Below are 15,336 nucleotides of genomic sequence, written 5' to 3' on the forward strand. Positions count from 1 at the left end.
GAAAACCGGTGCGAGTATTATCGCTCCCTATGCTTTTATTTTGTTTCACAAATAGTTATCTCTTTTACATGGCCCGTTTCCTGGAAAAATGCATGTATGACGCCACTGCATCAATCGGCATCTAAAGCAGATACCAGAAACTACCGTGGGATAAGCATCTTACCATGAATTTCGCTCGGAATGGAAAAAAATTTTGTACAATTTTCTTAATGAAAAAACTCGCCATAAACTCTCTGACTGTCAACATGGCTTTCGATATCGAAGAAGTACGTTTACGCTGCTGCTTGATTACGTTGATAAGCTCTTTTATTTTAACAATAAAATTGAAGTTTTTAGGTGTGTATTTTTTGATTTTAAAAAAGCATTCGACGGCGTTTCACACAACAGATTACTTTTTAAACTAGAAAAATTCGACTTCGACAAGAAACTTGTACACTGATTAGTTCATTTCTCTCTGATCGCAAGCAACATGTACGTATTAGCAGTGTCCTTTCATCGCCGTGCTCTGTTCCTTATGGAGTTCCGCGAGGGAGTATTCTAGGTCCGATTTTAATTTCAATATTCATAAATGATATGCCAGGGCGAGTTCTTTCTTCGATTTGCTATCTGTTCGCTGATGATTTAAAACTTCTTTCAATTTCATCTTCGATCAAAATTCAAAATGATATTGATAACGTTTATAAATGATCTGTCGAAAATGGTCTTATATTCCCTCCAGATAGAACAAAACATATTTGCAACACGAGTAGTAGAAGAGTGAGGGAGAGTGAGGAGGGGTTGGTTGCCGACTCTTATGTATTAAAATAGGAAATAAAGCATCCGGTCTGCAAGCTATGTATTAAGATAGGGAATAGATTTCCCAATGTATTAAGATAGGGAATTGGTTTCCCAATGTATTAAGATAGCAGGTTTCAGATGGTAAGTTTCAGAAAAATTTTTGACGCCCGAATTTTTTGAGCTCGATTTTGCCGATACTTGCGTTTCTTAGCTAACTTCTACGATTTGTGATATGTAAGGCCTATCTTGTCTTACAAAAAATCGGTATGGTAATTTTCAGAAGGTAATTTTCAGAAAGTTTTTAAAAAGTTTTTTTTATTTTACTTGCAAACAAATTTTTATCTTGAAAAAACATTTTTATATTAAAAATCGAAAAAAAAATTGAATGGTAAGTTTCAGATGGTAAGTTTCGACAAAAATTAAGTTTCGATTCAGAGTGTGGGATCATAAACTAATATGTCGCAGAATATTTTTTTTCTCGATAGAATCTTTTTAAATTCCCTCAGGTTATCGGGGGAAAATTGTCTAGAGGGGATTATCTTTGACAAGTTAATTATTCTGCTCCATGGGATATCAGGCAAATCTTGACAGCTCCTCACGGTTGATTACTTTAGTATCCCACTTTATCTTTTATTCCCCACGTTATCAGGAGAACGGATGACACCTTCATTATACTTATTAATTTTATGACTTATTTTATCTTTTTTCGCATAATTATCCCACGATCATATGACAGATGCATATTAGCAGTTCGCCACAGAGTTAATGAAGCGTGAATTACTTTCTGGAGAGATTAAAATCCTAAAATTTTATTAAAAATTGAAATATATCCAATCAAAATTGCATAAACTTTTCATTGGAACTAAGATAAAAATATGCAAAAACTTTTAAGTTTCGACCAATAAGATGTTTTTATCTACTTCTTATTTTTACCTCAACTGGTTTATTTTTTCTGTCATATTTCATGCTACAATTCATTTCAGTTCTCTTTTATCACTTTGTCTTTAATTTTTGAAAAATTCTTTGAAATTTCCAAACTTTCCAAAAAATTGTCATCCAAATTTGTCAATTGCTCTGCCACGGTAAAAGTTTACACTGAGAAAAACGTAGTATCATAGTTTTTTTGTGTCTGATATTTCATATAAAAATTTTTCCATCTTTCTCAAAGTAAATTTTTAAGAAAATTATACAACTTACTAGAAGTTGGTTACAATTTTTGTAAATTTATCTACTGTATCGTTAATTCTTTCAATTGGGGGACTACAAAATCCAATTTCCATCATCATTCTCCGTATTTCATCAAAAAATTAGTTGCTAAGATGCTTTTCGTAAAAAAAATAAAGGAACTTAAAGTGTTAAATTTCATATATAATCAAACAATTCACTACATTGTATAGTAAAATTACTGAAAAAATTAACACTTACAAATAAAAAATGCACTTTTACATAAAATTACTAATAAAACTCAAAACATGCACAACATGAACATTATCCAAGTTCTTCTGGCAGAAAATAAAAAGAAGAAATGCTGAATAAATTGCGTAAAATCTGCACAAATTATCAGTCTTTTGTAGCTTTCGAGGAACCATTCAGAAACCATTCGTCGAACCAAATTAAGACATGGTTAAATAAGACATACATAAGTAAATAGAATAGAATGAGGTACCGAAGGTCACCTCATGACACTTCCCCCTCAAGAAAAAATTTATCTTAGTATAAATTTCAGAATGTATAAGGCAGAATAATGAGGAAGACATTAAGCACATGTTAATAGGTCAGCTATAACCCAATCATAAGACAAATAGAGCGGAGTTTATGTGAGTTTTAAAGTTTAAGAAGTTTCATCTTGCTCGTCGATTCTGATTTTTTTAAACGGAGTAGTTTGCTATTTAGTTCTGGGAAAAGGCACTTGCGATTCTTTGCGAACAATTGGGGTGAAAGGCGTAGTGATTGTCTGTTCTGTGATTGGTCGTTGTGACGAAGACTCCGCAGGGTTGGATTCGGTTACACTCTTGACTGAATGGCGAAGAGGATCGCCATAAAGCCTCGTCATTAGAAGATCTGTTGGAATCGCTCGTAGATTGGGAGGTGGGATCGCCAACCTCCGTATTACCAGTAGCAGCCGGGTCCTGAGCTGCAGCCTGAGGAACGGTGCCGGAAATCTGTGGCTGAAGTGTGATGGGCGGAACCTGAGGCGTTGCTTGAGCCCCTGTGGTAAATGTCGAGGCGGGGTTTGTCAGAGGATGAACAACCGGAGCTTTCGACGTAACGACCGCGGGAGCCAATCCTTGAGGCGTTGTAACAGGTGCCTCCACCAACTCAAGCTGGGGTCCGGTGATTAAGGAGTCCTCGCTTGATGACTCTGCTGTTAGGTCAATCACCTTGCCCTTCGAAGGTTCATTTATGTGCCTCGTAGCTGGAGAAGTAGATGGCTGAGATTGAGGCCGAGGAGCAATTTGTCGCTGTAACCGTTTTCCCACTGCGCCAGGCGTAGCTGAAAACTTAGGGTGGTTAAATTTATGTCCTAGGCTTAAGTGATTTTTCCGATAGACTTTCCCTTTGTCAGTAGTGTAAGTATGGTCCGTAACACGAGTATTCTTGATTTTTGCTAGTTTGAACAGAGGCTTTCCCGATTTTCGATCAAGAACTTTCCGAAAGATTTTGACTCTTAGAGGATCTTGTAAAACTAATTTTTCTAATTTACGTGTTTTTGAGAGTCTTCTGGTCCTCGAAGAGGACGACACATTCATTCGCTGGGAATGCGAGAGTGCTGGTGCTGAAGAATCGCGAACGTTGTCGTAAAAACGTAGGGTTCCCTTTGTGATCCCCGATTTCAACGAGTTTGCGAGGTCACTATAACGAGCCGCCAATTCGCGGAGAAGTTCTTGTCCTTGTTGTGCAGGCACATTCCGTTTCCACTGCTTCCAGGTGTAAGCCGCCTTCGCAAGGATCTCCAAGGCCTTGTAAGGTTGACTATCTGCTATACGCTCGCTCACACCAAAGAGTCGTTTGAATTTACAGGGGATTTCCGGACTGTGTGACGCTCCTCTGGGTACAACTTTACTCCTATCGCGGCTGTATTCTTGGCTTGATTGCTGCTCCGGAGTTAGGAGGTTTCTCTCCAGTCCTTGCGCTGAAGTTCGAGAATGAACAACATTATCACGCGCTAAAGAAAACTCAGTGTTAGGCTTCCTCCCAAAATGTAGCTCAAAAGGAGATAATTTCAACGTAGAATGCTTAGTTTTCCGAATATCGTCAATGATTTGTTGTAAAGTCGACTTCAGGTTTCTAAAATTAGGATCTAAATTATCTGTTCCTAACTTCCGTTTAATGGTCTGGATCGACCTCTCCACCAGCCCACAACTCCGATGATCCCCCACCGCTGTGAGGATATTTTATGACTCTTCTTTTACAAAATTCTTTAACGACTCCAGAGTTGAACCCAGATCCGTTATCTGTCCTAATGCTTTCCGGTATACCATGATTACGAATTTAAGATCGTAAAAATTTGACTATTTTTTTTTGCACTGGTTGTCTTAGTTAACATCACCGAAGGGAACTTAGAAAAACGATCTATTGCGACTAAAATATAGATTTTCCCCTTCTTATCATCTATTAACGGACCCGCAAAATCAAGTTGCAATTCTTGATTCGGAGCTGACAACGGTGGTAAAGGCTTAGCTGAGTTATAAGTCGCTGAAATTTTGATGTTCTTACCAAATAGAGTACACTTCGGGCATTTTTCGCAGACGTTAACGATCTGACGATTGAGAAATGGCCACCATATATATTCCGAGGCGACCATCATGGCCACCTGGCCTGTATGCGAGCGATGAAGTGGAATAAAAATAGCACTTTGTAATTTTTCGGGTATGGCCAATTTGTTATCTATCAGGACACAATTTTTCACCACCGCCGCCTTCGTCCAGAATTGAGCCATGTACGCCCCGAGTTTGTTGAAGGATTGCACATCCTTATTAATGATCGCAGTCCTAATCGGTCCGAAGAACGGGTCCTCTCCTGTCAGCTCTCCCAGCCGATCCACATCGAACAATCCTGGCAATCCGATCACTTTCTTTTTATCCTGAGTGACCAGCGGTTTGTGGTTATTGATGGCAGTAACCCCCATTCTGAGTATCTCCCCCTGTCTGGCCAGTCTCGTTTGCCTCTGCCTCCGGCACTTGTCGAGGAACTGAGTTAGGGCCTTTTGTGTAGTCTGTTCTCCAGTAACCAGGCGATCCATAGGGCGAACTGTAGAGAGTCCGGGTCTCTGTTGACTTGAGGTACGAAAATTAGGGGAACTAGTAGAAAATTTTCAACAAAATTGAGGAGATTTGTTTGTTCGATTGTGTTATTTGCGAAGTCAATAGAAGTATTAGATTTATTTAGAATAGAGTTGAGAGTTGTGTTTTGAGCAAGATTAATTGAAGTATCCATATCGTGACTGAATTCTGAGATGTAAGGTCGGAGACAATGAGTGTGATCAAAAACTTCCGGTTTAGCGTATCTCATTTGCATACTGAGCTGTGATTGGTCGAGACTACCAGAGCATGAAAAGTCGAGCTCTCGCGGCGATGATATATACTCACAATTTTGCATACTAGCATATGATTGACTGGTTGACTGAGAGCATGAATTAACGCCCTCTTTCGGCGAGGAATTATGACGATAAATTAGCATATCCTTTTGGGATTGGTTAACAGGTTGAGTATTATTCGCGACGCCCTCTAGAGACGACGAACTAAACTGTTTGCCAAAATGCGATTGGCTAGATGAATCGACTGTTGATTGGTCCGCCGTTTTAGTTGAGAGGTAGCTAGCTAATGTTGCCTCCAGTTTTACCAAACGATCTGGTTGGTTGAAATTGGTTACAATTTGAAATTTGTCCCACCGGCACTATTTGAGGTTTGGATTGAGTACTAATCGAATTTAAAGCATTGTGAAAAGCTTGAATAGATTTAATGACAAATAATTCATCATGCGATGACATTAAAGGTGCTTCAAAAGTCGGGTATCTGGACATATAATATAGTCTAAAATACCTAGGGAGGAACCGGGTATATGTTCGATTTGATAATTGAACGGAATAAGGCGGTCCGCCCAGCGAGAGAGTCGTGACTGATAAGATTTCTTGCCATACGTTTCGTTGAGGGCGGAAACAATGGCCTTATGATCGGTTAGAATAAAAAAGCGCTGACCAAGTAAGTATGTATGGAAATGTTCGCACGCCCATACAATGGCCAGAAGCTCTAACTCATTGGTACTATACTTGATTTCCGCGGAGTTTAGAAACCTAGAGGCAAACGCGATCGGGGCCCAAACATTTGGTTCCACATCTTGTTCTAAGCAAGCCCCCAGCCCGCTGTGATTTACGTCACAATTAACTCGCGAAGCTTTCGAAGCATCATGGTGAAACAACTTAGGGATGTTTGCGATGAGATTTAAAATTTTCTGAAACGCAATGTCTTGCTCTTCCCCCCACAAAAAGGATTTCTTATTCTCCGCTTTTAACGAAGCTCTGAATGCAACTGTATATTTGTGCCAATCCGGAATGAATTGTTGAAGGTGATTGAGGGTCCCCATAAACGATCTTAACTGCTTAAGGGTTTTTGGTGGCAACAGGGATTTGATGGCCTCTATTTTCGAGAATTTCGGAGCGTTACCGTTTTCATCAATTTCATACCTTAACCAGACTAACTTGTTAACTGAAAAATCACATTTACTAAGTTTCAACGCCCATCCTTCTTCATTCAATCGATTCATGACTCTTTCGACCAGTACATTATGATCCTCAACTCTTCCTTTAGTGACAACCAGTATATCATCAAGGTAACATATGACGCCTTCCAATCCTTGTAAAGTACAGTCCATCGCTTTCTGGAATTCCGTAGGCATATCCGTCAGTCCGTAGAAACCAGTCTTGAATCGACAGGTGCATTTGATTTTTCTTTTGCCAGATTTGGGCATTCATGGGATAAGCATTGAGCGCGAGTTTTATAGACCCATCTTTCCTTGCTGTTAGGACTATGGCACGATGAAATGATGAATGAAACTTTTTAATCTCAACCGTGACTCGATCTTGCAAATGTATAGGGACTTTTCGGCCTTTAACTTGTCTAGGCACCAAAGGGTCTTTAAAATTTGTGAATACTTTATGATTTTTGACCTCCCCAGCCTGCTGAACACATTAGGGTACCTTTTGACAAAATGATCCCTCCAGAACTGTGAGGTCGGATCCAATTCCTGCTCTTCTTCCGCCAAGCTAACTTCTGCCGGTCTGCGTTGCACCGTTTCAATTCCCAATTTCTCATGAAGGTTCAACCCGAGTAAATTCCGAGTACAATTTTCGGAAACCAAGAAACACGCATTTTCGATTTTCCAACCCTTCGACGTAATAGGGATTTCTAGTGATCCGAACAGTTTAATTGGTTTCTTGTTATAATCAACATAAGTAACGTCTAATGGGTGTCTCGCGACGTCCTTAAATTTAAAGTTGGGAATCCGCTTCATGAGTATTTTCGCCGTTTTCTTGTTTAAGAAAGACACGGGACTGCCAGTGTCCACCGTAGCATAGAAAAAGGAGTTACCAGATCGTAACTCAATGCTGAGGCTCCTTGGTTGTCCTCCCACTGCCTTCAGAAATTCTACATTGTTAATCTGCACAACGTCTATCGCCATGACCCTATAATCCGGCTCGCTGTCACCATTTACGTCAAAGAAATTGCACTCTTGATCTGAAGAAATCTCGTCATTTTGTACCATGTTAACGCGTCGTTTTGTACTGTTACACACCTTAGCAAAATGACCCTTCTTTTTGCAAGCAATGCAAGTAGTTTCTCTGGCCGGGCACGACCGGCGATGTTCAAGAGAAAACGGGTTACCGCAAAAATAACATGGTTTATTTTGATTTTGTCGTTGGTTAGGACGGTTTACACCTCCTCCCCGGCTGCTATTTCCTTGATTCTTGAATTGTTGTACTTGAAGTTGGTTCCTGCTTGACTCGAATAGAGTTGGTAGTATTGGAAGTAGCGTTGTGATGCGGGAGCAATTTCTGAAATTGCTCTGATGTTTTAGCCCCGTTCTCATTCTCCAATGCCAGTTGTAGAGGATCATCAAGATTAGCTTTTGCTCTGATTAATTGCCTCTGAACCTCCACATCGCGAATGCGGCCAATTAACAAGTCTTTCAACGTCGCTCTTTCCTGATCGAGCGGCCACTTACACAGCGCAGTTTGAGCGCTAAGTCGGGCATAAAAGGATGAGAATGAGTCATTATCCTGCATTAAAATTGTAGTATACAACTTAATCCTTTCGACCGTGTAGTCCCGCTCTGCCTTGAAAAGATCTTCGCAGCACTTGTGAAAATCAATGAAAGAGCTAGTATTGGGGTCCAGGTGAGGGTAAGAATCCAAAAATCGTTTTTTTCCCTCATTTCCCGGTGCGAAGAAAAGTCGCGATTTCAAACGCGCCTCTGCCTCATGGTAACACCAGCTATGTCCAATGCGAGGTCCTTTCCTCGTCCTCTCTTGATTGTACTCATCGATTCTTCTGTTAGCTGCTGCAACTCGGAGGTTCCTATTGGTTACATCTGCTGCACTTTCATCAGTCCCCGGTGCTTCAGGCTTCGGGTTAGGTTCATCCACTAACTCTGCTGGGGCAACTAGTACCTCTCCCGGTGAAATTTTGTCTTTGAGACTAACGGCCAAAAAAAACTGTCCCACCCAAGTCTCCCAAATGAAAGGTGGTTTAACCGATGTTTTCGCCCAAAAGGATGGTATTCCGAGTAGGTCAGTCCTTGTCTTCATTCACAGGAACTGCTGGCTGCGCCATGAGATTTCCCTCAGTTGGAGTAGGGAAAACGGGATTGTAAAAATCGAATATTGAATTAAATATGATTTATAAATAGATAGAATAGAATAATGTATATATGAATAACGATTCCAGATTGAATGTATTGTTTTGAATAACAAGAATGTTGTAACGGCTAGATTTCACACTTAAGGCTTTCGCAAGTGACCGCTTCAGGTTCTCAAGTGACAAACGATTTGGCAAGTGAGATTTGTCCTTGAATCAATTTACTGCACTATAAGTAGATAATTAAGACATAGTTAAATAAGACATACATAAGTAAATACAATAGAATGAGGTACCGAAGGTCGCCTCATGACAGTAAGTGAAAATTGCCAACTGTTTTTTTTTCATGAACAAACTGATTGTAAAGTACCAGGGAGATTCCGAACAAAGTCTATTGCTTCACGACCAGGGGATGGATGGTGCTTGCGGGTTTGCAGGTATGCATGCTTACATTTGTTACTACAGTCGTCAGATTGGTGCGGAATTTTCGTTCTGAAAGGCCTTTTTAAAACCTAGAAGAACCAGAAGTCCCCTAAAAGCCTCGTCGCAGCTCACATTTTAGAACTTCAAAAAACTCCAGAGGGAGGACTCAACCAACTTGGAAATTGAAAAACAGAGACGGGCGCCGACTTGATCACTGGAGTTCTTGAAGAATTTACTTTATAATACGCCCAAATACAGAAAAAGCAGGAGCAAATGGTCATATCCGAGGCCGTGAAGATTCCGCATACTCCTATTTGAAAGTTGTGACAGGTAGTGTATAGAAAAACTGGAAAAACAGGAAGATATTCTTGAGAAATTCAACGGGGAGGGACAAAATTTGAGATTGCTTGGACCCTGGATCGGTTGTGCGCAATTGATCTTGAAACTGTTTCATGTCGCAAAAAAAACTATCCCATTCCAGACAGAAAATGGTACTCAGTGCTCAAAATTAGTTCAAAGTCAGAAAAACTGTTTCTCCAATTATTAGTTAAAAAGTTTAAAAAGTTTGAACCCAATCGAAAGAAGTTCAACGATGACAAACTGGAAAAAATATGGTCTAAAATTACCATCGAATCATGTACGAAATACCTTGCTCTCATTGGTTTAGCAACCTGAAATAAAAGTCTCAAAACACCTAAAATACGCTATTACCGATAAAACAGAAAGTCAGCGCTAAATTTGGACTTCATTGAAAGAATTTGAGGCATTGGAAGAAATATTGCCAAAACGCCACCAAAACAATGCCTCCTATAATTTTCAATTTAAAGTAGTGGAGCCAGAAAGAGTTTTAAGCAGTTTTAAGGGCTTCTGGAAGGTTATAGCTACGGCTCCCGGAGTTTGGGAAGCAACGCTTGGTTTCTTCATCTCTGCTTGTTATTGTTATTTCACATCCCATCCCATCCTAGCCATCTTTCATCGAAAAGTTGATCGGACTATTAAGTCCTGAAACTATTATAGCGATTGCGAACGATGTCAATTGCGAAATAAAAATTGTCCTGTTCTAACAGTACAAAATGATTAACTGACTAACTTGCCCTTAAAAGAACAAAATTAGTAGAATAACAGCAAAATAAAATAATTTTCCAGAAGAATAAAGTTTCTTTTTCATTGTTTTTGGTGTTTTTGGGCAGTTTGCTGTTTTTTGACACTTTTTCATTTCTTGGTAAGTTTTTAACAAATATCCCCGTTTTTTGGTGCGCGCTTAACTGTATTTTTGACGCGACCTTTTATCGGCCCAAACTCAAATTCGAAACACCTGGTTTAATTCAAAACACCTGTTTACAACTTATTTACGACTTCTTAGAATCTACTGATGCTTAGAATAAGTAACTAAAAAGCCAAAAAGCGAAACTATTTAAGCCATACTTCTGCTAAGATAAAAAACTAAAATGCTTAGCATTATTTTCAACCTTTTTCACTAATTTTATTCGTGCGTCATTAAAATCAGGTTGCTGAGTGATGGAAACTGCGGGCTCAAAGTAACTAGAAGACGTAAAGGAAATTTTCTTTCAAATCGAAACACCTGTTTTCAACTTATTTACGACTGTTTTTTAAATTTTAAAGGAAGTTTTTTTTGTAATCGGAAGCTAAAAACGGCAGATGATTTTATTGTGCAGTTTTACAACCAACCAATTTGTAATGAACTCAATTGGTACCACTTTTTATCACACCACAATCATTGAAAATTTACAGCAATCGCAAAAAAGGGAACTTTTCTTTTAAAAAGAATCTTAGAATAAAATATTCAATAGTTAACTTGATTAAATGGGAGAACTTGGATAAAAAAGAAAATTGAGTACCACTCAAAATTTGATAAGGGCAAAAGAGTTGAAAAAATATAAAAATTTGAAGAAAAATTGGAAGAATTCGCCCAGTGCTCAGAAAACACATGGCGTCTGAAAAAGAATCTTCAGATGAGTCTTCTGGTCTTTCTGGATACCCACTGATTAATTGTATCTGCTCATTTCTTCCCAAGTTGTGCCTCAAAAATGGTCAGTACTTAAATTCGGATTTCAAAAATCGCAATAAAAATTATCTTATGACAAAAAGCCGGTCGTTCACCCGTCACTAAAAAAACGATGAAACAATTTTTTGAAAAAAAACTTCTTAACAATGGCTACCATGCTATAGCATGTTTCATTTTGAGCGGTTCAATATAAACTGATTTAATTTAGTGCTGATTAAAATTATCCGGACGAAACCTAAAAAACTTTAATTTGGAAGCGTGTTTTTCTCATATTGGGTAAATTTTAGCAGAATTATTATGCTGAGTTACTATGGTGCAATTTGGTTTGCAATATTCGCACCCAAAATTTTACCGCAAAAACGGATCATTTTTGAATTTTTTAGCAAATCAAAAATTATGCCTGAGCTACGAAATCAATTATTGCCAAAATTAATTCAAAGCGAGCCTTTTACATAGCCCAACAATTTTTAAGGGAGATATAACCTCCAAAACAATCTATAATTTGATTTATTTTCGTTTGATAGTCAGACAATGTCTATATATGTCTATTTTACTATACACAAAACCATTTATTTTTCAGCAACAATCTTTTGCACATTTTTTGGAGATTATACCCTTCTTAAAAATTGTTGGGCTACGTACGTCTCGCTTTGATTTAATTTTGGCACTAATGAATTCTGTAGTTTTGACGGTGGGAGGCGGGCGCTTCACCCTCAGGAATTCGACCCCCTGCCGACCCAAAGGGTCCCCCTTTTGTACTATTGTGAGATGTCCATTTTTGGCTGACGCACCCCAAAGATTTTCTAAAAGCGCCATTGGCGCCAATATATACTAATTTTGAGGGGGAAGCGCGCGCCAAAAAGCGCTAATTTTGGGTCAAATTAACCAAAAGTGCCCAAAAACGCCTTTTTTGACCTGTTTTTCAAAAATTTGCCTGCAGGGTCTTTATGATGCTTTGGTGGAGCTCGAATCTGGTCGACCAAAAAAAAGGTCGACAAAATTTTTGACATTTTTTTGAAAATCCACCCTTCCCCTCTTGATAAAATCCTGGATCGGTTGGGATTGGTTAACAGGTTGAGTATTATTCGCGACGCCCTCTAGAGACGACGAACTAAACTGTTTGCCAAAATGCGATTGGCTAGATGAATCGACTGTTGATTGGTCCGCCGTTTTAGTTGAGAGGTAGCTAGCTAATGTTGCCTCCAGTTTTACCAAACGATCTGGTTGGTTGAAATTGGTTACAATTTGAAATTTGTCCCACCGGCACTATTTGAGGTTTGGATTGAGTACTAATCGAATTTAAAGCATTGTGAAAAGCTTGAATAGATTTAATGACAAATAATTCATCATGCGATGACATTAAAGGTGCTTCAAAAGTCGGGTATCTGGACATATAATATAGTCTAAAATACCTAGGGAGGAACCGGGTATATGTTCGATTTGATAATTGAACGGAATAAGGCGGTCCGCCCAGCGAGAGAGTCGTGACTGATAAGATTTCTTGCCATACGTTTCGTTGAGGGCGGAAACAATGGCCTTATGATCGGTTAGAATAAAAAAGCGCTGACCAAGTAAGTATGTATGGAAATGTTCGCACGCCCATACAATGGCCAGAAGCTCTAACTCATTGGTACTATACTTGATTTCCGCGGAGTTTAGAAACCTAGAGGCAAACGCGATCGGGGCCCAAACATTTGGTTCCACATCTTGTTCTAAGCAAGCCCCCAGCCCGCTGTGATTTACGTCACAATTAACTCGCGAAGCTTTCGAAGCATCATGGTGAAACAACTTAGGGATGTTTGCGATGAGATTTAAAATTTTCTGAAACGCAATGTCTTGCTCTTCCCCCCACAAAAAGGATTTCTTATTCTCCGCTTTTAACGAAGCTCTGAATGCAACTGTATATTTGTGCCAATCCGGAATGAATCGTTGAAGGTGATTGAGGGTCCCCATAAACGATCTTAACTGCTTAAGGGTTTTTGGTGGCAACAGGGATTTGATGGCCTCTATTTTCGAGAATTTCGGAGCGTTACCGTTTTCATCAATTTCATACCTTAACCAGACTAACTTGTTAACTGAAAAATCACATTTACTAAGTTTCAACGCCCATCCTTCTTCATTCAATCGATTCATGACTCTTTCGACCAGTACATTATGATCCTCAACTCTTCCTTTAGTGACAACCAGTATATCATCAAGGTAACATATGACGCCTTCCAATCCTTGTAAAGTACAGTCCATCGCTTTCTGGAATTCCGTAGGCATATCCGTCAGTCCGTAGAAACCAGTCTTGAATCGACAGGTGCATTTGATTTTTCTTTTGCCAGATTTGGGCATTCATGGGATAAGCATTGAGCGCGAGTTTTATAGACCCATCTTTCCTTGCTGTTAGGACTATGGCACGATGAAATGATGAATGAAACTTTTTAATCTCAACCGTGACTCGATCTTGCAAATGTATAGGGACTTTTCGGCCTTTAACTTGTCTAGGCACCAAAGGGTCTTTAAAATTTGTGAATACTTTATGATTTTTGACCTCCCCAGCCTGCTGAACACATTAGGGTACCTTTTGACAAAATGATCCCTCCAGAACTGTGAGGTCGGATCCAATTCCTGCTCTTCTTCCGCCAAGCTAACTTCTGCCGGTCTGCGTTGCACCGTTTCAATTCCCAATTTCTCATGAAGGTTCAACCCGAGTAAATTCCGAGTACAATTTTCGGAAACCAAGAAACACGCATTTTCGATTTTCCAACCCTTCGACGTAATAGGGATTTCTAGTGATCCGAACAGTTTAATTGGTTTCTTGTTATAATCAACATAAGTAACGTCTAATGGGTGTCTCGCGACGTCCTTAAATTTAAAGTTGGGAATCCGCTTCATGAGTATTTTCGCCGTTTTCTTGTTTAAGAAAGACACGGGACTGCCAGTGTCCACCGTAGCATAGAAAAAGGAGTTACCAGATCGTAACTCAATGCTGAGGCTCCTTGGTTGTCCTCCCACTGCCTTCAGAAATTCTACATTGTTAATCTGCACAACGTCTATCGCCATGACCCTATAATCCGGCTCGCTGTCACCATTTACGTCAAAGAAATTGCACTCTTGATCTGAAGAAATCTCGTCATTTTGTACCATGTTAACGCGTCGTTTTGTACTGTTACACACCTTAGCAAAATGACCCTTCTTTTTGCAAGCAATGCAAGTAGTTTCTCTGGCCGGGCACGACCGGCGATGTTCAAGAGAAAACGGGTTACCGCAAAAATAACATGGTTTATTTTGATTTTGTCGTTGGTTAGGACGGTTTACACCTCCTCCCCGGCTGCTATTTCCTTGATTCTTGAATTGTTGTACTTGAAGTTGGTTCCTGCTTGACTCGAATAGAGTTGGTAGTATTGGAAGTAGCGTTGTGATGCGGGAGCAATTTCTGAAATTGCTCTGATGTTTTAGCCCCGTTCTCATTCTCCAATGCCAGTTGTAGAGGATCATCAAGATTAGCTTTTGCTCTGATTAATTGCCTCTGAACCTCCACATCGCGAATGCGGCCAATTAACAAGTCTTTCAACGTCGCTCTTTCCTGATCGAGCGGCCACTTACACAGCGCAGTTTGAGCGCTAAGTCGGGCATAAAAGGATGAGAATGAGTCATTATCCTGCATTAAAATTGTAGTATACAACTTAATCCTTTCGACCGTGTAGTCCCGCTCTGCCTTGAAAAGATCTTCGCAGCACTTGTGAAAATCAATGAAAGAGCTAGTATTGGGGTCCAGGTGAGGGTAAGAATCCAAAAATCGTTTTTTTCCCTCATTTCCCGGTGCGAAGAAAAGTCGCGATTTCAAACGCGCCTCTGCCTCATGGTAACACCAGCTATGTCCAATGCGAGGTCCTTTCCTCGTCCTCTCTTGATTGTACTCATCGATTCTTCTGTTAGCTGCTGCAACTCGGAGGTTCCTATTGGTTACATCTGCTGCACTTTCATCAGTCCCCGGTGCTTCAGGCTTCGGGTTAGGTTCATCCACTAACTCTGCTGGGGCAACTAGTACCTCTCCCGGTGAAATTTTGTCTTTGAGACTAACGGCCAAAAAAAACTGTCCCACCCAAGTCTCCCAAATGAAAGGTGGTTTAACCGATGTTTTCGCCCAAAAGGATGGTATTCCGAGTAGGTCAGTCCTTGTCTTCATTCACAGGAACTGCTGGCTGCGCCATGAGATTTCCCTCAGTTGGAGTAGGGAAAACGGGATTGTAAAAATCGAATATTGAATTA

This window comes from Symsagittifera roscoffensis, chromosome 2 (assembly GCF_963678635.1).
Source record: "Symsagittifera roscoffensis chromosome 2, txSymRosc1.1, whole genome shotgun sequence".
Taxonomy (NCBI): Eukaryota; Metazoa; Xenacoelomorpha; order Acoela; family Convolutidae; genus Symsagittifera; species Symsagittifera roscoffensis.